Source organism: Ambystoma mexicanum, chromosome 7q, assembly GCF_040938575.1.
Source record: "Ambystoma mexicanum isolate Mex_15411 chromosome 7q, UKY_AmexF1_1, whole genome shotgun sequence".
Classification (NCBI taxonomy): Eukaryota; Metazoa; Chordata; class Amphibia; order Caudata; family Ambystomatidae; genus Ambystoma; species Ambystoma mexicanum.
The window spans coordinates 997508908-997536841 of NC_090941.1; the positions used below are offsets into that span (position 1 = coordinate 997508908).

A 27934-nucleotide genomic window follows, 5' to 3' on the forward strand; every position below is an offset into this window, starting at 1 on the left:
TGTTTGTTGTAGGAAAGGAGGTGTTAGGGTTGGCTCTTATACTTGCATGTGTGCTGAGCCAGGATTGATTCACCATCAGAATGTAGGCTGTGAGTCTGGAGTGTGAGATTAGAATGTTTGGGGTTGAATGGGTTCTAACCCAGGCAGTTAGATTATGTGAGCCTGGGTGGTGGGCGCCAGTGGGCTCCTGTCCCTTTCCTCTTTATCTCCTAATGACTTGTTGACATCTGATCCTGTAACCTAAGAAGCTAATAAAGTAACCACTATGCGTACCTGGCCTGTGTATCCTGAGTGTCCCTTGGAGTGAACCCTATGACCAAGAGGCGGTCATAACAAGGGAGTACTGATCACGGACAAGGTGGAGGCTAAATGCAGGATTGACCCGGTGTTCTGCACGTTACATGCATGGAGGAGGGCATTGGTAAAAATGGGAGTGGACCACAAGTTTGACCCAGGGATCTCACTATGGCAGATAGAAGCCCTGTCACCGACATGCAATGTAGCCCTGGTACGGGACTGGGATGGGGCATGAATATAACGATTGTAAGACATGTATTCGAATGGTAGGTTCATGACGCAGGAGGAGTTTGTCGCCAAGATGGGGTGCAGACTAATGCATAGACTGTAATACTTTAGGATGAAAGCCGCATTCCGGGAGTGGTCCCCGTCATTCTCGGACGTCCCACAAGCCACCCCGTTACTATCCTTTATCGGAAACTCAACAGGGTGCAGATGGGTAGTATCATCCCTGTATAAGATAATTCAGGCTGAGACACATCACCCCTCCACCCCTTGGACTTCAAACTCAAGTGGGAGGGTGATTCTGGAGAGAACCTCAACGACAAGCAATGGGCAAAAATATGGGACACCACTCACACAGGAGTCTTTAGCTCCAGATTACAGTTGATTCAGCTTAAAACCCTTCACAGGGTTTATATAACACCAGCGCGAGTGCACAAATATAAAGTCATCAAGCCAGCTACATGCCCAAGATGTAATGCTGATCAGGCAGATTTTGTACATATGCTATGGTCATGTGCAAAGCGGCGCCCTTACTGTGAGGCAATAAATGGGGTCATGACGGAAATGATAGGGCAACCTGTCCCAAATACTATGTGTGGTATGTTTGGTTGGGCACCGGGGGTAACTGAGCGATATCGTAAATTGCTAGCGACATGCATGATAATGGCAAAGAGATGTATTTTGATGAAATGGACTAATACTTCCCCAACAGGGGTAAACAACTGGGTGAAAGACTTGATCTGGCTAAGGGATACGGACAGAGACTACGCTGTCTTGTGTGGCCAACGAAACAGGCCCAGATGCATTTGTGGCCCGTTAGCAGTATACCTGGCTGATAGGGTTGATATGCCAACTTGAGAAGGTTAAGAGTCACGATACTCAGCAGCAAGGACAGATTGGATACTGACCAGCAGCAATTGAGGGAAGGGGGGTTGTACCCTGACCAATGATGTAATTGCTCCGTAATGTGCGTTAAGATGGTATTTCTGTACTATTGTATGATGTAATATGATCTATGCAGATGATGATGTGAACCGCATAATAAAGAAATGTTAAAAAAAACAACCGCTCCTACTCAACGGAGTCAAAGGTCTTCATAGCATCGAATGAGGCTAGTGCCAGCTCTTTGCGAGAATCTTGAACCTTGTCCATTACGTGATGCAGAGGGTGAAGATTCATTGTCTTGTTTCATCCCCCTACGAACCCACATTGGTCTGGATGCACAAACTGCGGGACCACCCCAGACAATCTGGTGGCCAGTATCTTGCCCACGATTTTCACATCGACATTTAATAATGAAATCAGGTGATAAGATGCGCATTCGAGGGGATCTTTCCGCCCTTTCAATAGGACCGTTATAATTGCTTCCCGCATGGTCGGGGAGACTCCCCACTTCAAAGGCCTCATCATAAGCCCTCTGAAGTCAGGGGATGAGCAACTCCTTGAACCAACAATAGAATTCCACCGGGAGTCTTTCGCCTCCCGGAGCTTTGCCCTTCCCCAATGCTCGTAGGGCTTCCCATATTTCAAATTCCCCAATTGGTTCATCTATCTTCTCCCGTGTATCACTTGCCAGGACCGGTAGCTGTGCCATGTCTAGAAGTTCTTGCTCATCCTCCCCCCAATAGGTTCCCTCGCTCGCATACAAGATAGAATTGCTGGAAGGTTTCATTGATCCCCACCTGGGTAGTGGTCAACTCCCCCAACCCAACCCTTGCCTAATTTAGGTTATAGTATGTCGAGGTTGTTCCCGCATGATCAGCCAGGCCAACAGTCGCCCCGCCTTGCGTCCTGTGCTTCTCGATGTGATGCAAGACTTCTGTTAGGTTCATCCCTTCCCCCCCGCCCTGCCACTATTTCTTGTTCTAGGGAAGCTATCTCCCCTTCCATTTTCCGCAATTTCTCCTGCAGGGTTTTTCTGACCCCTACTATATTCGCTATGCAGATTCCCCTAATCGTGACGTTGAACACCTCCCAGAGGGTGCACCATTTTTCCACTGGGTCTTCATTTATCTCAAAAAAGTGCATTATTTTTTCCCGCAGTGTCTTTCTAAACGCTCCTTCCTCCAAAGCCTTGACAGAGCCTCCAGGAGTTCATCAGCGATTTCCATTGTATCCCTCTCATGTTTGTCCCCAAGGGCGAGTGGTCCGAAAGAATCTTCCACAGGTATTTCGTCCCATTGAATCTGCTGGAGCACTCCATCCGCACAAACAAATAGGTTAGTTGGGAGTAAGATTCATGCACCCCCGAAAAAAGGAATAGCCACGTTCCCACCCGCGAGATTTCCTCCACAGCTCTACCAAGTACCAATCTCTTGCTATTTTCCCCAGAGATCTTGCCTCCTGTGGTCCTAATAACCCTGATTTCCCGTACTGTTCAAGCTACGGTCCGGTAGGCAGTTAAAATCCCCCCATATGAATTACCCATCCCGGTATCCCCCCACCAATTGCATCAACGACAGGAAGTATTCATTATCGTCTATGTTAGGGGCATAAGAGTTGATTACACATAAGTATCTACCTTCCAATACCCCCTGACGTGCCACCATCCTTCTGGCCTCATCAGTGAGCAGCTTACCCACCTGCGTCAGCACTCCAGCTGCTACCCAAATCAACACCCCTCTTGCGAATTTTGAGAATGAGGTACCTACCACCATCCCTCCCCACCATCTCTTGAGCAAATCTAAGTCTTTGCGTACCATGTGAGTTTCTTGAATTAGAGTCAGCTGTACCCCATGCCCCTTCAAGAACCCTCTCGCCCATTAGCATTTTGTTTTCTTGCCCAGACCTTGGACATTTCAAGTCCCGATCTTCAACCACTCACCCCCATGCCTACTACCGTTCCTTATGTCTCCCCTCCTATCCCCTCCCACTTCACCACCATTCTGTTTTGTGTATACTGTGTCAGTATGTCCTTCCAACCTGGTTTTAAACTCTAACCAACTAGGCAACTGTGCCCAACTTGTTTGCACCCCAAACCCCACTTCGCAACCCTCCCCCAACCAACTCCCAGTCTCCGATGTCCCCTCCCCAAGCCTTCCTTTTCCATCCTCCTTGCCCCTTAGCTCTGAATCTTCACCTTTCCCCCAACCAAAGCTCCTTTCCCCCTTACCCATAACTTTCAAACCCCAAGCCGATTTCTCCCGTCTTGCCCCACCTCCGCGCAGGCAACTGGCCATTGGTCTAGAAAAAAGGGAAAAGGATAGAAGAAAGAAGAAGAGAAAAAAGGAATAAAAGAGAGGCGTTTCCCATTCACCCCCCTTACCACCCGTCATCACAATCATCTCTCACTCCCATTTCACTGCCAACTCAGCTGGTGTCACTAAAATGGCAAGCCCCATCAGTCCATCTCCACCCTTCTTGGGTTACCCTGAATGTACTCTCAATCCCAAGGTTGTGACCTCTCAGCCTCTTTTCCCTCCCGTGGGCCAGAGCCCGGTGGTTCTGTGTCCAGCCAGTCTCATGCCTCCTGCAGGGACGTGAAGATGCATGGTTTCCCCCCCATTATGACCTTCAGCTTGGCTGTAAAAAACAGCATGTATTTCATGTTAATATCTCTGAGGCGTCATCTCGCCCGATCATACTTTCTCCTCTGGTGTTGCACCTCCAATGTAAAGTCTGGTAAGATGCGCAATTTTGTATTCCCCACTCCATAATATCCCACCTTGCGAGAGTCCTGCAAAATGGCATCTCTGTCTCTGAAGTTCATTATCTTGGGCACTATGGCCCTCAGTGGCCCCCCAGGAGGGTGAGCTCTGCCTTGCACTCTGTGGGCCAGTTCAACCGTAAAGGATTTTGACAGTCCCTTCACTCCAAGTACTTCCAGGATGAGATGCTTCATGAAAAGCTCCACATTGAGTCCTTCTTCTCTCTCCAGGATACCAACCAAGTGGATGTTACATCTCCTAGAACGTCCCTCCACATCTTCTGCTTTTGACTTTAGGGTCCTGGTAGCCCCCACCAGGCCAGGCACTTAGTTTTTAAGCCACTGGAGGCCATCTTCCACAGTGCTCACTCTCTGTTCTACCTCCGTAACCCGCTTGCACACCGTCTGAAGGTCCGCTCTCACCAAGGACACATCTGCCCCCACTTCCTTGATGCTCCCCTCCAGGGAGATCTTTGTGGCCTGGATCGCCTCCATCAGCGCGTCTAGGGTCACTCCTCCAGTGTCTCCCCCTCAGTCGTGCCTTCCGTACCTTGATCTGTCTCTTTGTGTTTTGGGGGGCTGCCCCTTGTGTCCGTGTATTTTTCAATTTTTTGTTGCCCCTTCAGCATTGTTGCCATGAGTAAGTTTGCCCTCAGTGTGGCCCTGCGTACCTAGGGGACCTTCCAGCAGCTGTTCATGGTTCTCGTTATCTTCCCTCACAATACTACGTTGGCCCCCGCCAGTCTGTGGCACCTTTTGTCTTGATGAAGTCTCCCAGTTATTAGGGGGTGTATGCCTCCAATCCTATTCCTGCTCCTTTCTGCCGTGAGCCCAGCGTTGAGTGCTGTCTGTGCGGTTCAACAGTTGTTCAACCCCCAGTTGTAGCTAGCTGGGCAATCCCCAGACACTCTTCCTGGTTGCTTTGTCTGCTTTGTTTTCCTTAAGGTGGCGGTGGTCTGTGCAGACTAATAGGGTCAATCTTTGTGTGTTGAGGCACCCCCACCCGGTCTCCTCACCTTCCTTTGCAGTCTGGCGGCGTTCCCTGGACAGTCTCACTGCCTCCCGCTGAGGCCATGCAGATCTCTCTTCAGTGGGGCCCCTCCTTGCATGCTGTACCTCTCCTCTTCTTCAGGTTGGCTGTGTCCCAATCATACCCCCGGGTCTATGGCTCACTCCGTTGCCTCTCTCCTGGCCCACTGGTCTGGATGTCACCGCTCTTCTGCTTCTCCTTTAGTGTCCCGGATTGAAATCAAGCAGCACCCGCGCAGAGTCCTGCCTCCTCTCCATGCACGGGTCCACTTCCTGATCACAGTGGGCTCTCTGAATCAGCCCCGGGGTCTTCTGTTGGTCCCGGAGTCTATTTTGGAAGCTCGGCATGTAGTGTCGCAGAAAACATTCACTCGGTCTCGAGGTTCTGATACCCCGTCCTGCTTCATTATTGTTGCAGAAATGGTGGCTCCAGCCTTTACCTGCAACCCCTGCAGCTCGTGGGTCACAGCTTCACGTTAGAAGCAGGATATCTCATAGGATTTCAACGGGTGGTTCGGGAGCCGCTGAGAGATACGTGCTCGTGCTTCGGTTGCTGGCCATGTCCCCCTTTGATGGCTATGCTTAACAAGCCATTGTCTTTATCGTTTGGGGGCATGTAGGTGAAACAATTTGCCCCGATCTTCTTGCAAATCCCTCCCTCCATGTCTGTGAGGAGATCTAATACCATGCGATTTTATAGTGTCATTATTCTCAGGGCTCTCAGCTATTCCCGTAGGGCGTTGAGGCCATGTTCTTTGGCATTGGCCAGCTGGACACCGTTCCATTTGACCACTTTGAGTCATTTGGTGTTCATGGCTGTTTGTATTCCAGGGGCTAAGCAAGAGGTAAAAAATAATGTTGTCTTTGAGAATAGTCTATATTGGGTAGTTATCTTCTCTAGGGCATCTTCTGCTTCTTTGCTGAAATAGTTCGACCTTCTCCTCTGAGATAATGTCTGTGGGCTCTTATTGTCTTGCACTGCTGGGGGCACCGAAGGCGACTGTGGGTGTCCATTTGGGATTGAAAGATGTTGCTCTGGGATAATAATAATAATAATTTGTCATTTATATAGCGCTACAAACCCTCAGGTATCTGAGCGCTGCTTCCCACGGTGTGTGGTGCTCATTTATCGACCTCAGAAGGATGAAAGGCTGAGTTTAGCCCCACCGGGATTCGAACCTGCATCAGCAGGCTCTGCACGGATGTCAAGCGGGTGCTCTACTTGCTGTGCCACCTGACCGGCTTGAATAAGGAGGACTGGCGCATGAAGAGTTACGAGAGCAGACTCCATTCCATGATGAGGGTAAATGAAAGTATGCCTTGTTCCCGCCTTGCCAGAATAGGCCCATTAAAGTGGCAGCTCCGTCACGTAGCGCTGGCATGGCAAAGGTTCTGTTGCAGTTTACATTCTGACCCACAGGTATGCTTACTTTCCCACTGAAACAGAATGAAGATAGTGAGTTTCTGTTCCTTATTGCTTGATCATGTTGCTGGAAACTTGTCAATCTAGTAACATATGAAGCCCACATACTTCTGCAACTTTCATCTGCCTTCTTTATGACATCTTCTGTGTACCTCACCAGTCCCTCTGCTTTGAACACTGCTTAACCCTTTACCCACTTTTTATTCCAGTAGGTTACTCCTTCAATGTACACTTGCGGTCTGATACCACAACGTATATCACCCTGTTCTTCTTTTCCTACACATTCTTTTTATTTACTTTTTCCAATATTGCCTGTACTTTGTGTCCCTGAAACTGCTGTTGTATTTTGCAGAGCACCAAATGTGCTAAACACTGTGCCTCTACAGTAGGCACTTTTCTAGGCATGAACAGCCAGGTGGTGCCAACTGCATGCAGTATTAGCCCACACAAATAACATGACTCATTCAACTGGGTCCTGCCCATCTCTTTCATTGTGTCATACCAAATATTTTACCCCTCCGAATGATGTGCGTCTATGACATTGGCCTGCATATTTTCTTCTACTTTCATCAGAGCATAAGAAAAGAACAAACCACATATCCCTATGTTTTTTATTTTTTTATTGTGGTTATGGTTATCCATGCAAACAGTCCAAAGAAAAATATAATAAAGGCCGTAACGCATACAGCACTAAAGTAACGAGGAGAAGGAAGGAGGAGAGGAAAGGTAAAAACACATGATAAAACCCACTCCCCCTATAAAATTATTAAATACAAGCTTAATTCATATGACCTTATCACATCCAATGTTATGTTGGACTATGCCCTGAGTAAATTTGGCTCCAAGTTTGATCGGATTGAAAAATTCCTTATACTGAATCTAAGATTACAATAACCTCTTTTATAAATACTATAAAGCACTCGACAGCCCTTTAACACATGCCTAGGTGTTTCAATTTTAGCTTTGCATATTCTACAGAGTCTCGGGTTATAAGGGATACTCTGCCAGGCCCCAGTATCAGAGAGAGTCAGGAGAGAATCCAATCTTAATTTCATAATACAACACCTAACATTGGTATCAAAATTGTTAACCAAGTAATCACAGGGTCCCTCCACAGGAAAGACCTGTCTAACATATTGGTTGTGTTTTTTAATCTGGTTGGGCCTTGTCACGTTTCTGGGGTTGCTGTTGGTACTCTTGGATGGCTAGCTAAAGACACTGGTTGAGACTCTAACCCTGGATATAAGCCGGTAGTAGAGAAACTCCCACAACTCCCCTAATTTCTGCATATTAAGTAGCTTTGGGTTTTCACCCTAAGCTACGAGGGTAATCCTGATGTGGAACCCTTGCTCGCTGTTCTTAGAGAGGCACAGCTCCACCTCACTGATGAGGCCCAACCAGGCCAAAACACGTGTCTGAGGTTGCTGTTGGTACCCTTGCTCAGAAGAAAATTGCCAGGAATTTCGGTACTGGACTGCCCTTGGGCAGGACATTGACTGATATGTAGTGGAAAGTTCTCTTCTGTGAAAAGATGGTGAGCTAAAGACTCTGGTTGAGACTCTAACCCTGGATATATTCCGGTAGTAGAGAAACTCCCAGAACCCCCCTTATATCCACATAGTCAAGCTATGGAACATGAACATTTCCAATTTAAAGGTGGAAAACTATAGGCTTCTCCTAAGCCCAGCCTCAAATCAGGAACATATATGTTGTAGAGTGTCTGGGCCAAAGGACACCTCTGTTTGAGTCAACAATTTGTCTCAATGTTATCTCCAAGGTTACCTTCTTGATTTAATCGAATTTTTATTACTGTATCTACGTACAATTTCTGGATAAAATATAGTATAATTGGGCTAAAGCCCAAATCTCTCAACTTGGTCCATAATATATTTCTGTCAACAGTATCAAAAGCCCCCTAAAAATCAATAAAACATATGCAGTGTTCCCTCACGCCTATCCCTAGCTTTCTGGATTTAGTAAAATAGAGTTCATGTGTTCAATGATGTCTCCATCCCCTGCCTGAATACGGTTTGCTGATTGTTTAAAATGTTTTTTTTATCCAACTATTTAGTTTTTTCAACAGTATTTGAGCAAACATCAGACATTGCCAGTAGTCTATTATTATTTGGAGCCTCTGTGACACCCTTTATAAAAACTGGGACTAAGATAGAAGATTTCCAGCTCAGTGGAATCAAGCCTGTATGGAGAATATTAGTAAAGAGCCATGAGAGTACACTTGCCCAGTAGGACGGATTGTTTTTAAAGATAATGTTCGGGACCCCATCAGGACCTGGGGCCTTGGCCAGATGGCTTGAGTCTCATGAATATCTTTTCAATATCCTCTTTTTCCGCAACCAATTTACCAACGTCTGCCGCTTCCCCGAACAGTATTATCCCTCTATCTGTTCTTCCCGCTTTTAAATATAATTTATTTATATGCTTGATCCAATCAATCTCAGTTATAGCATTGATACCTCTTTTACCCAAATCCTCCATGCTATCATGAAGTTTGAAAAAGTCCCAACATTTCCGAGTATCTGTATTCCGCAGTGATTTTCTCAGGTCAAACCCTTTCCTTGAGAACTCTAATGCTTTATGTCTTTTAAGGAAGTTCTTATACTTCATTTTCAAACTCGCGATTTTCTGCTTAAGTAAATTTTTATCTAGAATACTTTTTTTTCATTAAACATATCTCTTTATGGTGCAATCGCTTTTCTCTCAAGAACACCCAATCATATGGTTTTCTGCTTTTATTGCTGTTTATGAGAATTCTAGTAAAGTTATTACCTCTACAATTCATTACATAATTCCTGGCTTTTTATGTAATTTCTTCTTAAGTATGTGTTTCTATTATATCATCCAGCCCAGACTCTTGTAATAGGTCTTCAGAAAATGTCATATATCTTTCCATGTTCCCAATGGACCAGTGTATTCTATTACCTGGTTGATTCAGCGTACAAACACCATTCATCTTTTCTTTTTGGAATTTGGTTCAGAGTTGGAGAACATTTCTGGACCATATGGCCACTAACCTCAGTAGACAACAGAGTTAGCATTCCCATAAATTCCACCATAGCAATCGGAAGCATAATGGATTCAATCCATGATGTCGATCCCCCACGGAACCATGTGACCTTATCATACCTGTGAGGCTAAGAACCTCGGGATCATCTTCGACTCCTCACTCTCCTTTTCTCCTCACATCTCCGATGTCTCTAAGAAGTCAAACTACCAACTGCACCTCCTCGGAGGTATTCTTCCTTTCCTCTCCTTACCCCAGAAGCTCACTGTCTCTAGAGCTTTGGTTCTCTCTAGGCTGGACTACTTCAACAGCCTCTTTCTAAATCTGCCTGCTTCTACTCTCCGCCCCCTGCAACTCATCCAGAACAGGACTTCAAAACTTATCCTAGGATTCAAGCCCTGGGATCGTATCTCTCCAGCCCTGAAATCTCTTCACTGGCTCCCAGTGGCTGCAAGGATTAAATTCAAGACCCTTTGCATTGTCCACAAGGCTTTCTGGGGCATGGGTCCACAATACCTTCAACTCTCCCCTCCTTAAATACCTTCCTAACCGAGCTCTTCGCTCCTCCCACCCAAACTGCCTCTGGGTCAGTCACTTCACCAAGCAATGAGTTGGCGGTAGATCTCTTTCCTCGGCTGGAGCCTCCCTCTGGAACAGCCCTCCTGACTCTCTGAAACTTGAGGAGCACCATCTTCGGTTCCGAATGCACCTCAAAACCTTCCTCTTTGCGTCTGCCTTCGCTTTTCCTCTCCCCTGCTGATCTGTCTGCTTTGGCACCGGGCACCTGGTTACCCTCTGATTTTTGGGCCAAGGTCCCTCCCCACCCAGCCACACACCCGCACTGCCCCCTGGCGACCCTTGCACTTGTGTCTGTATCTGCAACCCTACAGTCCCTTTACCTGCACTTATTAGACAACCCTTATCTGCGCTTTTAACCTTGAACTTGCCACCTGCTGGCTGCACTATCTGTTGTTGTTTTACCCCATGTTCAGCACTTTCCACTTCTCCCCTCCCCTTGCACTTCCCCTTCAATGTCACTGTGCCTAGTAAGATCGTTGTTTTTGTCCTCCCTTGCCTCGTCGTGCTCTGATACACTTGTGTATGAGTGTGATACAAATAAAATATTATTAATTTAGATCATCTATTACCAGTTGTAACAAAAGATTGGAGCACATTAACCTTGACCAAATGCTACCACTTAATTTCCTCATCTGCGGACTGGAGGGTTATTGCCACATTTTCATTCATGCTTGTCCTCCAAGATACTTTCGAATCCTTCTTTGAGCTCCCCAACCTAGCAAAATTCAGATCACCCATACTAACAAACAGAGCCTCCAGATTATTCCCACACCAAGCGTCAATGATTTTTTCCAACTCATTTATCACCCTAGTTGTTTGTGTCCTTTGGCGGGTTATCTATATTAACCACCAGCAATCTTGTTTCCTTGTTTAGATGTTTGCACTCCACAATGCCAGCCAATATATTTGATTTGACTTTTTTCATTTTTTACGCGCTCCAAACAGAATGACCTGCATTCGGGCTCAGATGTTAACTATATCACAGATGGACATGAGAGCAATATTGCAGAGAGGGGTACATCTTTTATTTAAATAGGAATGTTTGTAATCTTTTCCTAAAGATTTCCAATGATGGAGAAGCCTGAATATCCCAGGGTAACTGGTTCCAAATCTTTGGTCCAAACACCGCAAACCTCCTGTCGCCTTTGTATACCTTGTATACCTTGGTAGTCCGAGGTACACACAGCAGGAGTTTATCTTCAGAGCGAAATTTCTCGTTGGGTGGTAGACACAGACTTTGGTTGCTGACTGATATGTAGTGGAAAGTTCTCTTCTGTGAAATGATGGTGTGAAATGATGGTGAGCTAAAGTCTCTGGTTGAGATGTGTTCATATCATTACTCTGTGCATCAAATTCCATTAATTTGAAGTGATTTCAGGCCCCCAGCCTTGAAGCCTTTTTCTGTAATATTGTATTTCTCTCTACCGACAGATCCTGCATGTTTCCTGTAATGCAAACAAATCAGATTCCAATAGATGGGCCAAACCTATCTTTGACGATCAAATCAAATTAAACACTCTGGTATTCCAGGATATTATAGTCAGTGGGTTCTTAATATGTGGTTCCTGTCAATGTAAATGGTCACCCTTCCCTCTTTCTTGAGTAGTGCTGACCTGACCTGACCCCTCTGTTTCAGTCCCTCAATAATCTTGAGTATTTGCCCTTCCATTTCCTACCCGTATCCCTTTACAGCGTTTCTTTTTCTCCATTATCCTTAATTACAACCCATGCTGTCAGATCATTATCTTCAAGTTTCTCAAACTTATAACCCAACTCTAAGAATAACGCTGACTGTAGCAATATAATCTCAGTTATGATCGGTGAGACTAGATGTAGCACCGCCCAATTGGGGCCTTGCATTAATAATGGAATCTCAACAGGACCTTCCTCCCCCTCCCTTCAAATTCCTTAGGAGCAAAGTGTTTTACTACTGAGGCTATTTCCATCTCACCATGTTCTGGCCCTTCACAGCACCTATCATATTCCTCGTCATTTGATAATCCACCAGAAGGTTCAGAGTTTATTCTAGATCTCACTGGTCTTTGTAGGTTAGGCTTTTCAAAGATAACCCTACTAGCCCCTTTGTTTATCCATGGTTCCAAAGAGCTCTGTTTTACCTTACCTGGCTGTGTATTCACCTTGCTAGTTTGTGTTCTATTCATTTCATGTACATTCTCCCTAAGCTTAAATCTATCCCTAGTTTCCACACATTGTACCCTGGTACCAACAACGTCAGCTACCCAGTGATCACCCTACGTCAGGGACTACGCCATTTTTTCTTCCCCTCCTTTCTTCCCCTTGTTTGGGTATTTGGCTGTTTTCAATAATTGAGTGGATCTGGGGGAAAGGAGAACCTTTTGTCTGGCGGAACAATGGACACTGGTTCAGGTGTGATTGCAATTGGTCAAATGTCTGTGTCTCAGTCTGTTTTCGTCTCTACGTCCAGTAGGAGTTTCATCCCTATTGTCTTTTTAGAAGTCTTCTTGCATTGTGCTATAGCTATTCTGATAACAGAAAAAGAAAATAGTACTAGCATTAAGGCAGCCAGCAGCACCTTCAATCCACTAGCCATCCATGATGGTATTCAGGAGAAGATGTATGTCGGCCAGTCTTTATCTTCTTCTGTTCGGTCTGTCGCTGCCTCCATTCTAGCATGCAAGTCTGATGATTGCCTCTGTTAGGGTTCCATTCTCTCTATTTTGGGAAGGCACATACATATAGCAGGAAAGCCTGATCTTGGTGCAAACACCTCCCTCCGTAGCTGTGAGGAGATCCAGGACTTATCTGTTCTATAGGGTCATCAGTCAGACTGCTCTCAACTCTTCTTTGATAGCATTGAACCCCTTGACAGTCAAGTTTATGGTCTGCAGCAATTCCCATCTGGTTATTTGGAGCCATTTGGCATTTGAGCTGGCCTGACACAAGGAATATTTCAGTTCTGCTGAAAAGTCTATGCTCTGGTGGTATCACCTATCTAACGCCTCCTCCATCTTTGTTGAAATGTAATTTCCTCTCTTCACTCTTGTCAGTTCTGCCGACCTTTTCTTCCTCTGTTGTGTGTTCCTGTTGGGGAATCCATCTACTTGGATGTCTCTTTGAGGCATTTCTAAGGGCTGATGTTTTCAGTTGCACTAGAAAGCATTTTCTTTCCCAGTTTGGCGGTAGTTGCATGTAGGCTTTGGATCCACAGTGTTTATACTGAGTCAGTGCAGTAAGAATCAGTTGCTCCCAAACTGATCAGACCTTATTATCACCTCAGGTTAATGTTGGGTAAAGAAGTAAAACATAAAAGAACATCTTAGGCTGAATCATTGATCTGAATGTGGCTACAAGTTTTAAAAAGTGCTTCTCACAGTTTGTGCAGGTAAAAACTATTAGCCAAAATCAGTCCAAACTTTCACGATGATTACCTAGGGTAAGGCAGTACCAGTGTGCCTAATCTAGTGTTTCATTTCGGTCTTGCCTAGCTCTAGTCTGCGTTCGTGTTTGCATCCAATGTGGTCATCGTTCTTCTTGTTGTTCTTGCTTCTGATTATCTATATGTTGGGTCGAGGGGGTCTTACCTCTTCAGGGCTTGACGTCTCCAAGATAATTTCACACCTTTTTCCATATTAACTTGACAGCCTTGTCGGCTGATAGTTCTACGCAATAGGCACCATCAGGTCTGGGCTTGTTGCAGGACTGGACCACCTTGTGCAGGAAACCTGGTCTCCCCGATAAAGGGGCGGTTGCTTAAGCAGTTCAGAGTTCTTTACTGGTATGTTGTCTTCCCCATCTTTCTTCGACCTCTCCCGCCGGGATGATTGCAGCTGTTGAGAGATAAAAGAAGCACTAGCCATCATTGAAGTGAGATAATCGCGCATTTCATCACCTAGGACAGTATTGCTCCTCGCACTACATGCAAAGTGTGAGTGTGACCTGCATTAAATGTTTTACATATTATACAGGAGTCCATGAAAGTGGCGATAAGTTCCGCACGATTGGGACAAAACTAATCTTCCCCAACATGTGCAGCAAGAACAACTTTACTAAGGTGGGTGGGGTAGCTGCGTGAACTCAACCTACAACAATGCCGTGGGAATCACTGGTATTCCAGTACTTCCCTGTCGCCACAGTGCATCGGTGGGAGATATTGAACGCCCTCTCTTCAGCCATAATTCTTTCTTTTCCATAAGGGCTCACCCCTGAAACTCTACTATTTGGGTAATGGGTAATGAGCTATACCCTTCTCTCACTATCATGGTGAGCGCGCTTTGCATGTATAAGGTGGGGTTTCAAACTCATTTATTTTGGTAAAGTATGCTGATCAGTTCAATTCTGTGTCTGCGGCTTTGGAGCCCTGGAAGATCGTCCCCCCCCCTCGTGTATGCTTGGCACTTCCCAACTGCTATGGCTGATGGGAGTTGTAGGGCGCGAGCTGATCTGGTGTGCCATCAGCACGTCGATAGCCCCTCCTTTTAGAACGTGACAGTACTGAATGTACTGTTGATGTCACATAGGCGGAGTCGGAGTCCACAGTGATCTCCTCGTCCCTGTGCGCTTCTAATGCCATTATAAGATCTACTAATACTTGCGCCGAAAAATGTGAAAGCAATTTCATGCTCGCCATTACTGCAACTGTCCCGCTTTTACTTTTGCCACTGCCATCCCTGTATGCCTTTCCCCCATCGTCTGGTCTATGCTCAAAGACCTGTAAATAAAGAGTACCTCTCCTCCTTTGAAGGCATTCTCTCCTGCTCTGGGGATGTCATCATAGTGTTCTGTGTACGTGGTACAGTCATGCACAAAGTCTCCCTCCCCTACTGGTTCGACTATAAATGTTGCTGGGTTTACAATCCTGCATCTTACTACTTTTATCGTTGTATTTGAGATAATCAACTCATATCCTGACGCTCTCTGCATGGTCAGTGTGCTCTTGGGCTTTTCGAGGATAGCAAAAAGGGCATGTTCCATGTAAAGGGTGGTGCTAGAGCCCGTTGTGACGCTTGCTGTCTTCTCTACTGCAAAGGAAGCAGCAGCCAATGCTTGTTCGCAAGGGTAGTGTCCTCTCATTACTGGGTCTACATGCCCACCGTAGTAAGCTATTGGTTTGTGCCCTAGGTTATTTCCTGTGTGAGCACCACCGTCCTCAATACTTCATTGGAGTGTGAGAACAAGTAAAATTCTGCACTGTAGGTGGGAATTCCTAACACTGGGACCATGTATATTGCCCATTTTAGTACTTCAAAAACTTCAGTCATCTCCTGTGTCCATGTCAAGTTGCCAGCCTCCCTCTGAGACTCCTGGGGGTCACCTTCCTACACTTCTGTGATATTAACTGTCCAATGTACAAAACCTCACCTTGGCTTTATTGCAATTTTGCCTTGTCCACCTTGTAACCCTTCTCTGCTAACACTGTCAGCAACTGCACTGAATCCTTTCAGCATGTTTCTTCTGACCTGCTGCAAATTAAGATATCAGCTACATACTGAATGACTGTGCTGTCCAAGTGTATGTTCCCTAGGTCCATTTGAAGGACCCTGTTAAATATAGGTGATTTGCAGTATCCCTGGGACAGCCTTGTGTGTTTCCACTTTTTATTTCTATTTAGAAATGTCAGATCTTGTGATTCCTCATGAAGTGGGATAGAAAAGAAAGTGTTTCTCAAGCCTATCACTGTGAAATGGGTAGCTCCCGGCAGAATGCTCCAAATTATTGTCGCTGCATTAGGGACTAATGAGAATTCTGCTTCAACAATATTGTTCAAAGGGAGCAAGTCCTGAATGAAATACCACGATCCCCCTGTCACCTTCACCGAGTATGCAGCTGTGTTAGACTGTGATTCAAATTGTACCACAATCCTTTGTAGCGCTAACGCAGAAATTGTCTCAAAAATGCCTTTGTATGCTTCCTTGGACAAAGGATATTGTTTTGCCCTTGGTAAGATTCCCCCTGGCTTGAGCTTGATTTTAACCGCTCCCACTCCCTTCAACAATCCCACGTCATAGGGGCTGTTAGTCCATAAAACACTTGGTACTCGTGCTAGGTCTTCTTTAAGAAATGGCGCTGGTGCCTTCTTCAGTAGGGCCATTCTCTGCCACCTCACTATAATGGATCCTCACCCAGTAGGTAATCCTCATAAAGAACGCTGTTTTTGATGTCTGAATATTCATTTTAGAACAATTCCTCGTCTGTCAAGTCAGTCAGTCTGTGCCCTTCTCCTTCTGCGATTACTGTTCTCCATGCCCGTCCTGTCATCGGCCCTGTGCAGTACTACCCTCTCATCCCTCACTATAGCCGTCTCTAGTTCCATTGGGAACACTTGCCCCTCCTTTTTGTCTAAGGGGATCTCTGTTCTGAATAAAAGTTAATTGGGTATACGAAACTGTTTGCCCTGTATCCCTGGAAGCCATGCTAATAGTACTTCCACTCCATATTGAACAACTCAGGGTTCACCAGCACCACCCTCGGTACAGTCTGACCACAAAATTCCTGAATCCATTCTCGTGGATTCATGTAGTGAATTCCTGGGGTCGAGCACATTATCTCCTGCACAGTGAATGAAATGGTAATGTTAAGTCAGCTCATCATATCCCTACCCGTTATGTTGACCAGTGTCTGTTGTGTATATAACAGTGGCAAGGTAAGGTCATGTTCTCCTATAGAGATCGGGAGTTCGTTGGTAAAGGAACCAAGTCTCTAGCCCCTGCACATTCATAGCAATGGCTGACATCAGGTGTCTCCCCTCCCTAATCTAGGATCTGGTCGCCCCCGTATCTACAAGAAAAGAGAACGTTTTGTCACCAATGGTCACACCTACACATGGTTCCCCGACGTCGGGGACGGACTGGCAAAGGGAGGGCAAAGGGGCAATGACCCCCACCCCCCCCAGGCTGTCTGGCTTGTTGATCAATGGGCCAGAGCTCCAAAATGTAAAAAAATATAATTGAAAAAGATAAAATCCTTCTGAATCTAGCCTACACAAAGTAACCGAGTGTTGCAAACCCTGCTGAGATGCTGTGTAAAAGGGACAAGGCATTTGTCTTCATTTTAACAATGTTGATGTGCCTGGGTGTTCCCCACACATGGGCCTCCACAGTAAGTGAGAGGAGTCTAGGCTGCAGGCGCATGTTCGTACCTCTCAGTGGCAATGTATGCTTTTAAATAACAGATTCTTTGACCCTGGATGCTAATTTTGGCACCACTGCTCCCCATACACCATTGGTGTGTTACAATCCACAGCAGTCTATCATGATGCCTACTTGCCAAGGAAGTAAGGGTCCTTATCTTATTAGAGTTTGTACTTGGTTTGATTCTGTGCGAGTGCTTCCCCTATGTTCTGGTGAATTTCTTTATCCCCAGTGTGTTCATACATAAACAGTTTAATAGCACCCTGCGTAGTACCGATGGATGTTAATTATACAGTGGTTATGGAAATGGCTGTTGGACTGCTTGTGGTTATTACTTTTGGACACAGTTAAAAAATACACATAGAAAGATGTAATAGTCAGCTATTAATTATTAGAAGACTACAAAGTAAGGGAGTCATTCAGAGTTGGCCAGAAATATGAATACTGCTCAAGAATGTTACCAGCTCCGCCAGTGGTATTTCTGAAAATCCACCCTAGTCAAGGTTTACCATCAGCAAAAGTGATATTTCTGGAATACCTCCAGTGCTATTTCAGAAATTCCACCTACGATGGTGGTGATGTAAAAAGGTTTTTTAACATTTTTCAGCCATTTATGTTAATATGAAGGGGAAAATGTGATTATGTACAGTAGTGGCTCATATCACTACTGTTGATTTTCTGTATGCATGAAATGGTACATTCTGGGCCTTTTATGCATTATATTTGTACGGTGGTGAAAGGAGGCAATTGGAGATGCCCACCTTTTTACCCCCTCAGCATGGCCCTTTGTTAACACTTGTTTCACTCCTTTGATGGGAAGCACCTGTGCTTCCAGTCTGTACAGTAAAAAGTAAGATTTAAAACATTTGAGGCCTGTTTGGAGTTTTTACATCCACTTTGACGATGGAAGTAAAAATAGGTGGGGTTTCTGTAAAAATTCCACATAAAATACTGATGGTGTTTAATCAAACCCTGAATACTGATGATTATACAGTTACCACCCAACTCTGAATGACCCCCCGAAGGCTGTGATCCTTTTCCATTGACTTGTTCAGAACTCTATTGTCTTATATGACAAACAAAAGACACACATGCAAATCAACACCCGATTCAGATATATAGATACAAAGTTAAATGGACTCGGATAGATCCTTCCACCTATACTTTACACTGTCACAAATACACTAAAACCCAAGCTCACACACACTCCACCTTATTTGAAAAAGGACATAAATATAATCAGCTCAGCCGTTCTTGCTCCCTCATTCCATCAGAAAGTCCTAGGAGCATTCCCCTTGTGGCTCTCTCTTGTTCCGTGAGTTGAAATATTCAGCCCACTTTCCTAGCAAGTGTAACTTGGCAGCACAAAAAGTCATGTTCCCTCGCCATCTTTCTCTCTGCATTGTCCAAGTGCCGATTCTGACCATGGCTTCTTGTCATGTCTGGAAGAGGCTGACTGGCGAATCAAGGTCCTCTACTGTCCAGCTGTAAGCCAGGGCAATGGAAGGTGTTGAGGGTCAAGGAATGGGCTTGGTGTGATGGCCAATTAAAGAGCTTGAGTGGCAAGGCATTGATGATTGAGCAATGTGGGCAAGGGAAGGAGGTGTGTGCAAAATAAGGGAAGGGTATTGAGTTAATAGTTAAGGAACGGAGAAAAGGGGGAACAGAGTTCTTTGTATGAACAAGGGGGCTTTGAGAATTTTGTACAAGGGAAGGACACCAGAGGATGATGGGCAAGCAAAAGTAGGTACATGAGAGGGAGGAACACATCTGGAATGTAGGTTGACTGTTACCAGTTTTGGGACTGGGTTGACCCCCCCCCCCTTTCTTTTTTCTGACTTAATGATGTATACTTGCTTTAGAAACCTATGTTTCAATTACTACTTCTGTTATATCTTTCCAGATTGCTTTATCATGTTTCCTAGATGTATTTGCCTCAGGATACAGATGATTTTAATAGACTTTCCCCCTGTAAATAGATTTGTGCTTTGAAACCAGATTTATTGAACAGTGTGCTAGCCTAGCCCTTGAATAACAAAATAAAGCATTTTGTGTTGCTAATATTGAAGATGGATTAGGAGAAGATGAAGTATCTCTTGCTTTCTGAATTGGCAGCTGTGCAACCAGGAAGACGGGGCTTAAATACCCACCATCCACACTTCATACATTATGTGATCCTGAGCAAATCACTTTTCATCACTCTGCCTTATTTTCCTTAACTATCTGTAGGGAAAACCTCATTTAAATGGGTTTAAACTTAATGTTTAGCATAGTAGTTCGGAGGCAGGGTGACAAGTGAGGGTCTTATGTTGTGGAGGGAAGGGTATAAACGTTGCAGGTGTGTGTTTTTTGTTGTGGGCCGGGGAGGCAGGACGCCCGGTATGGGTATTTTGTCATGCCAGCTCATATTTAGCTAAGAGAGCAAACCCAGACCCCAAGCTCAGCAATAGTTCTGCTCTACCAGGGAATTCTCTAGCTTCACTGGAAGGATAGTTCAGGGGCAACACGTTTGTCTTGGAAGCAAGACAACGCAGAGCAGCACAGATTCAAATCCCAGTCCCACGCTTAGAGACTGGTCTCTGGTTTGAAGCATGTTATTAAGGGTCAATTAATTAATTAATACATTTTTGCACTTATTTACATTGTTCTAAAACCAAAGATGGGTTGGGATGAGAGGGTATATAACCTGCTGTCAGATTACAAATTGCAACACAATGAAAACTGGGCTCAAATGCCAGCTTTCCCATTTTGCCAATTATATTATCCTGGTGAAATAATTTTACCGTTTGGTAAGTGTGGAAATTTCCAGGGGTCCGGGTCACTAAGAAAGCACAAGCTAACTGAAAACTATGTTGCTTAAAAGGAACATAGTGTCTATTATATATACTCGAAAACGTGCAGGAGGGGGAGAGGTTTGTATTGAGTTTACTTGTCCTGGCAGTTGGGGCAGCTGCACTGTGGGCTTCGGCCATTGCACTATGGGCCAGAAATGTAAACTTACCTCCACGGCCAAATGTTGCCACTCCTCCCCTGTTCCTCTTTCAGGTTGGGTTTAACAGATAAGATTGAACACATCAGGTCTGTCTGTGGGATGTCCTATTGTTGGTAAAGAGTCATCCCTGTCCCGTGAAGGGGTTACCCCCCACCACAATCACTCCCCCCTAGTTTCCATACAGAAGTCTGCATTGTAGAGTCTGTGTATCACGTGGCTATGACATTCTGCTGTGCTGGTTGTGATGGCTGTGTGTACTCTTGAGTCTGTGGTGTGTACACTGTGGGTTGTTATGACTGCATTGGTGCACCTTATGCTGGCGTCATTTGGAGGGCATATGTCTGTGTGTGATCTTGGGCATAGTAGTCTGGCTGTTCAGCCTGGTACGTCGCTGTGCTATGTGCCCTACTCTTCCGCACGTCCATTATTGTGGTGGGCCCCGATAGGCCTCTGCTGTCCTCCATTAAACCCATTAAACCCCTCTCCACCCTGCTGCATTGGGTATCCAAATCCTCTTACCCGGGGCAGTCCTCCTCTTCCTCGTGGTCAATGGTTGGTGTCTCCTCTTCTTCTAAACTTCCCCTGCTATCTGTTGTCCTTTTTGTGCATTTTGAGTAACTACTCCCTCTCCATTCGGCAACATTGCCCCTTTGATTGTATTCTTTGATAGCTTCTTCTGAACTAACTTTGCTTCTTCCTGTTTCCTCTCCTCACATTACCTCCTCGCGTTCTCCTGCATTAGCCGGCAGTAATGCATTATATTCAACGGAATTTCTGACCATGGCTTCACTTCCAGCCCTACTAATTTCTTCAACATACTTCTGTACCTGCTCTGGTAGCCCTTGGCTTAATGTATGATAAAATAACCACACAATTTTATCCCACGGCTCTCTCATCTCGAGACCCCAACGTTCTTGTATCTACTGAATATATTGAAGTGGCTCTTTGTCTTTGTGCATTTTGCATGCCATAATCTTGCTTATGTTGGATGTGTCTGGGTACTGTACTCTTAGAGCCTGCCATACGGCTGCTCTGCAGTTACTGAATGGTGCGCCATTGTGCAATGTGTTCTGTGCTGTCACTCCGTGGTACCCGGCACGTTTCTAAACATCGTCAGCTACCTCCCCAACAATGGCTGAGAGTAAGCTCTTCATGTCGCCCAATGCTAGTGTGGTCCCTGCCGTCAGTCTTTCTAACTCGTATATTCATTTCCCTACTACGGTGGTCAACGAGGGCAGCTTGTACCCGGAATTATCCTTATCCATCTGTTGTCATGGTATATATTGTGGTCGCCCGCCACCCTTTTCGAGTAATGGGAACTGTCAATCCTACTCCCCAGTCATGTTTCCCTACATATTTGGTAGCAGTGATAGCTCTTGTCATAGTTGCTCTTTTCCATCCTGATAAGGCTTTTAGCCTCTGTGCATATGGAGTAAATTCGTCTGCGCTATGCGATCTACCTTTGCGACGATCCAGGCGTTCTTCGGGTCCTAACTTGCTTTTCCCAATGTCTTCCTCTCCATTCCCACCATGTCTCCACCTTGGGGCTTACTTCCTTGGAGGGGCGGCAATGCCTCCTCCCTTTGTCATTATCACTTTCCCCTTTGTACTCATTCGACATATGGTTCCCCCCACTGTCATTGCTGTCCTCTTCTTCATATTTGAAATTAAGTCTCCTTAACATACGTCTCCCCTGTTGTCTCCCCGTTACTCTGTCCAGCAAGTCGCTTGCCCCCCTCAATGGAGACCCTGCAATACTCCTGCTTGTTTTCGGGGCAACTACTACTCCTATACAGTATCCCTATTCTTTTTTGTATCCCCTCTTCCTCATTGTCATTTAGACACATTGGTCCTGTCATGATGTCTGCTACCTCCTTGAGGCATCTCTCCCTTTCTCGTTCTTGTCACCTATCCCTCTCTTCTTTAATGAGCCTTTCTAATTTCCTCTTCTCTCTCTTCACTTGCAGGTCTCTCCTTTACTTCTGCTTTTCTCATCGCCTTTTCCTCTATCTCCTTCTGCCTTTTCCTCTCCCTCTTCCCCCTTTCCGTTTTTCTTCTGCTTTCCTTTTCTCCCTTTTCAGTCACTCTTGTTCCTCTCTTCTTGCCTCTTTACTTCTTCCATTATCTATGCCCATTCTCTGTCCTCTTCTTCCGTCCCCTTGTGTTTCTGTACTTCCTCCTCTGTACTTCTATGCTCGACTACATATCTCCTGCCTAATTTGAACAATTTCTGTCCTCCTACCCTCTCATCTTTCGGGACTGTCACTTTGTTGTCCCCCAACACTTTCCCATGTCTCTTTGTCGTTCCCCGTCTGTTCCACTTGCATGCCGCTACGCTCTTTGCGTTCATCGCCAATAGCCTCTATTCTCTTGGACGCTTGTTTCACGCTGCTAAGCATGTCCTCTCTGCTGTACATGGGTGGTGCATAAACAGGATTGGTATATATCCTGCCGCTACTTTAATTCCTTCAAGGGGTATAGGCAGCAAATAAATGCGTGGTCATGTGTTGCAGCACATATTTGGAAAGATTGCCCTCCCGGGGCCATGGCTTTGCCATTTTGCCCTCTGTATCGCGAGCCCGATCTGCACTATACTTGTATATCTTGTCCTGATACCACGGAAGGGACTTGCACAAATGCTTAAGGGGTGTGTCCCCCATGGTTGCACGCTACTTTCTGACTGCCGATTCATAATTGACCTCAAGTCAGGATTTTTTGCACAGTTTACCAATTCATCAATTTGTATACTTCACAATTATCGTCTATTGTCAATGGAATTATCCAAAACCATAACAACTCTCAAAATATTCCACCAGCCTCTCTGGCTCACTATCGTCAACAAGAGCATGCTCCATGCACCGCCCACACTATCTTTTCCGCCCTTAAAGGCCAAACCGCAATGCTTTCATGTGCTCCTTGAGCCCAGTCCAAATGGCCCATCACTCTTTTACAATTCAAACATCATCTCGCCAAGTTACAAACCCATCGCTCTTTGTTTCTCTCTTATCGCCACATCTGTGCCCCGCAATGGATCTTTGTCTCCAGATATATGCACCATTATCCTATTCAGCAACCTTATGTTTGACTTCATGAAGTTGAAGCGAAACCCCAACGCTTTTGAGTGAAAATCCCAATACTTCAAATGAAAAATCCCAATACTTAGAGTGCACTCTCAAATGTTAACACATCCCAAGACGCAACACAAATGACACAACATACGACTGTCTTCCTGCGTTCCATTCACAGGGAATACCTTAATCATGCGGTCTGCTTCTATACCATCGCATAGGAATACATCTCTGCGAGATAAACTTAAGAAACCACCTTCTACGATTGTGCATAGACACAGGGATCCATACATAAATCATACGTAACTAAGCTAACTGCCTAGAACAGGTATACTTTTTTTGTCTTTTGTCTTTTTCATCCGCAAAGTAAGCTAACCACCTTGAGAACAAGTATCCTTCACAATTACATAAAACAAACAACAATTTCCCTTGCCCAATATTTGTGGTATGGTTTAGTCTATACTTGCACTCAGGCACCGCCTCTCCCACAATCTGCCACTCTGCCATCAGGTCTGCTTGGCGTCCCGCAGGGAGCGGGCAGGAATTTCTCCAAGGTGGCTCCTGACCACCTCTGAATGTCCACAGTTGGTTTTCAATCCAGTCCTTGCGTGTCACAACCCATTCCTTCGGGCACACGGTGGGAAGAAAATGGCTTTATTGCCGGGGGGTTTAGCGACCATCCTCCTGTTACCACTTGTAATGGAGCAGCAGAGAAACTATTATCAGATTCCCCGTCTACATGCAAGAGGAACTTGGCTCTGGAAATCCCCTGCACGAAGAACCGAATACCCAATCACAAGACAAAGTTTCACTGTCTTTATTAAAAATTCAATGACCGGGATCGCCGTGTGAACAATGCTACATTCTCCAAATGCTCTGTGTCTAGGTGGTTGTCTCCCAGTTTTGTTAGTATATGACGTCACAGAAGGTGGTTACATCTCAAAAACCTAACCGGGCAGGGATTGGTTAGTGAGGTGAACTATTCTATACTGGGTTAGTGTGGCTATTGGTTAAGACATATCTCTAGGCACTGTCTGAGACCAGCTTAACATGTAACAAATACAAAGTTTCAGGTTAGTGTAAGGTGGTTGGCCAGTGCAACATAATAAAAGCTTATCGTGGAAGGTGGATAGGGATTGGACAGGAAGAGTCTTCTCAGCCTTGAAGCCTTGGACAGGTTGCAGGCCAAGTGTAATGGGAACGACCTCGAATATGCTGCATGTTCCCAATAAGTTACCTTCTCCGATCTCCTAGGCCATGAGACAGAACATTTGGCTTTGATCCTGTGTTACTTTTGTATCTTCCTGCCTTGAGTCCGATCGGAACAACCATCTCAGTGTGGCTCAAATGAATAGGCTCTGTCTTGCAGATTCAGGTCACGTGTGTGAGGACCACGAAATTGACTGCTCTTACTTACAATTTGTGAGGATTTTCAGCTTGTGTTTTCTGCAGGTGTCCTATCTCTCCTGTTAACATGAACTCTCTTCTTTCAGTGTCTTTGGCACAGCTATGCGCAGTAGCCGCGCTGGGAGTCTGACCTGCATGCTTCAGCGGGATCAGCCTGTCGGCTTTCTTTGTGTTCTCAAACTCTTTCTGCTTCTCCCATTCACTCCATTGTAACTGTGGTTTGCATCTTTATTCACATGGCCATCCATGTTAGTTGTGTTCAAGTGTCAGCAAGCAGTTCATATGTATTCTCATGCGCCTTGCGGTTTCCGCGTAGCAAAAGGTATACGCGTGTCACTCTAACTACGTGAGTCATAAGCATATTCTTCGTGTTTACCAGAAATAAAGCTAAATATCTGTGTATCTTCATGCATGGATGCATATGTGCTTCTCGTCTAATGCATCTATATCATGAAGTCAGTAGTGACATTGTTCTCTGTGGTCATTGTCTGTCGACTTTCTCCATCGATTACAGGCTTGCCCCGTCAATGATGTCATCAGGATAAAGTCTGAATGACTGTCTGAGTGAATAGTGTTTCTCGCACCTGCGATTCATCAATGGCAGGGAGAAGGGGCCCAGGAGCGATGTACATTTCTCGTTTCTCTGTCGTTGGGCTGAGCAAAGAGGCCCATGTTTAGATCACCCTCTTCAGCAGATCTGACTGTTACATATTATTTTTCTTTCAAAGAGGGCAATCCATTATGAGCAGTGGAATACTTGTTGGTATTCTAATGTACAATCTGTCTGGAGTTTGTCATAGCATTCTGGGGTGATGTAGTTATTTACTGCATTAATGTAATGTTTTGTATACGTTTTTACTACTCTGCCTCCTTTGCATCCTTGAGTATTGTATTCGTTCTTGGTAAGATTCTGTGGGTATTGTGACAAATCCCTGGATGTCGTCACTTTTCCCCGCGGGGGAGCCCCTCCCAAGGAGGCCAGGTAGGTAAGGCCACTACCTGATAGTCCCCCTGGGGTGTTAGTCAGTGGGAGGTTCTCATGGGAAGGGATCCACCCTGTGGGAGCAGGGACGACCAAGGAGAGCGTGGTATACACCACTAAAATCCTCCTCATCCCCCCCTTACCTCACCCCATGTACATTTGTCATGTAACCAAAATAATAAGTAATGGGAGGAGGAAGAATTTAGTTGACCCAAGGGAGAAGTATAGTACAAATACTGAGATGAGGAAGAGTCTAGTCTACCCAAGGGAGGAATGTAGGACGGGTACCGAGACGAGGAGGCAATGCGAAAGCATGAAGAGCACTCCTGGAACCACTAGTGAACATTCTAGTGGTTCCCGAATTCCTATTGGTCAATTCACATTAAAAACAGAAGTGGGAAAACGAGAGAGAGAAAATAAATTAAAAAATAAATAAAAAGAAAAGCCCTCCTGAGCGGAACAGTGAGCATGGGGAACGCTTGCACCACCGCCGAACGAAAGGACTCACAGACAAGTTTACCGAGCGGGCAAAGGTGTCCTTGAATGGTCCAGCGTGGAAGGACCATCTAGCCAAGCAGAACAGCAGAAGTCCTTATGGGAGAAACCCGCGAAATGCAGGGCAGGTGAAGACGCGCATGCTGCTGGCCACCAAACACTGCGGAAGCACCACAGCATTCGAAAAGACAAGGGAAGCTGCGAGAAGCCCAAAAGGGAACACAGACCAGCCCAAGACTACCCAGAGAGCGTTGGCAAGCTCCCGACAAGTACCAGGGTTGCCGGGATGCGTGGTGGGGCTATAAAAACGGGTGATGGCAACAAAGCTCACAAGAAGGAAAGTTTATCAGTCATCTTCATAGTTGCAGTACCTGGCAGATTAGTTAATCGGGTCTTCCATACTAACAGCAGAGGTTCCTACGGGTCTGGGACCCACACCCACAAGACTGAGAGCCAAGTCTACGTTGGGGAGAAGTATACAAATCATAGAAAGCGGCCAGGGGAAGGGAGTCATTCCCCGTTATTGTAAACTGTGCCAAAGCTGTAAAGAGGCCAGGGGAAAGGAGCCATTCCCTCTGGTGTTGTGAACTGGGAAGTAAGACTGGGAAAAAGGCCAGGGGAAGTGAGACAATTCTCCCTGGTGTTTTGAACTGTGACGTAAGCCTGAGAAAAAGCCACCGCCAGGGACACCTTCCCCCTATTGTTGTGGGCTGTGAAAGTAAAAGCCAAGAGAGTGGGAGTACAAACCAAGGAAGGTCAGTGGCAGGGGGTCATTCCCCTGGCATTGTGAAAACACTGAGAGCAAGATACCTGGAGAATGGAGCCATTCGCCAAGAACCCAATAGTGAAAAGAAGCAACTATGGGCAATAGAGAATGTTGATGTTTGAAGTGGAACCTTTTTTTTTGTGTATGAACTGGAACCTTTACTTTTGAGTTTGAACTGAGACCTTTACTGCTTTACAACCTGGAACTTTATTTTGAGCCTTGGAAAGGGATTGTGAACTTGGGAAGGAGTCATTCCCTCGGGTAAAGATCCCACCTAAGAATTGGAACATTGATCCACTGTCCAGAAGAAGGGAACCATTCTTCTGGACCAAGAAGAGCCACTACCTCTTTAGTTTAGTTATCGGTGTAAGGGGCAGTAGTAGGGTGTGGACACAGGATGGTGGATGTTTGATTTACATGGACATCCTGACTAAGTCCTTAGTATTTTAGTTTAGGTAGGGAAACCCCTCATAGAGTTAGGGAGAGATAGGGTTTCTCTTTATTTCTGGTATAATAAAAGTTTATGCCAACAATCTTGCCCCACAGTCTCCTCCTTCTACACCCTTACAGTATGAAGATGTCTTGTGCACAGTTTTATTTACTTACCCATGTAAACCTTTTATCACTCCTCCAAAGAAGGTGCATTGAAGGTATGTGGGCTGTTTAATTCCTCTATTAACACATCTGATTCTGGAGACGTTTTGCCTTCCAAAGATATTCTAGTTGTATATCTTGGTTGTCCTGTGGGGTGAGATCCTTGCTGTGGATGGTCTGGATATGGTTAGATATTATTTTTTGTAAATACCAACAGCTCTGACTGTTCCCACTTGGTTCTCATTGGATTCCTCCCTTTTGACTAATCGGGCCAGGGCTGAAGGGAGCTGAAGTCCAAAA

General features: G+C 45.4%; 1 protein-coding gene across 4 annotated transcripts in view; it reads left to right on the forward strand.

Moving 5' to 3' along the window:
• XRRA1 (X-ray radiation resistance associated 1) overlaps nt 1-27934 on the forward strand; it is a 624270-nt gene that overhangs the window by 291558 nt on the left and 304778 nt on the right. The window lies entirely within an intron of this gene.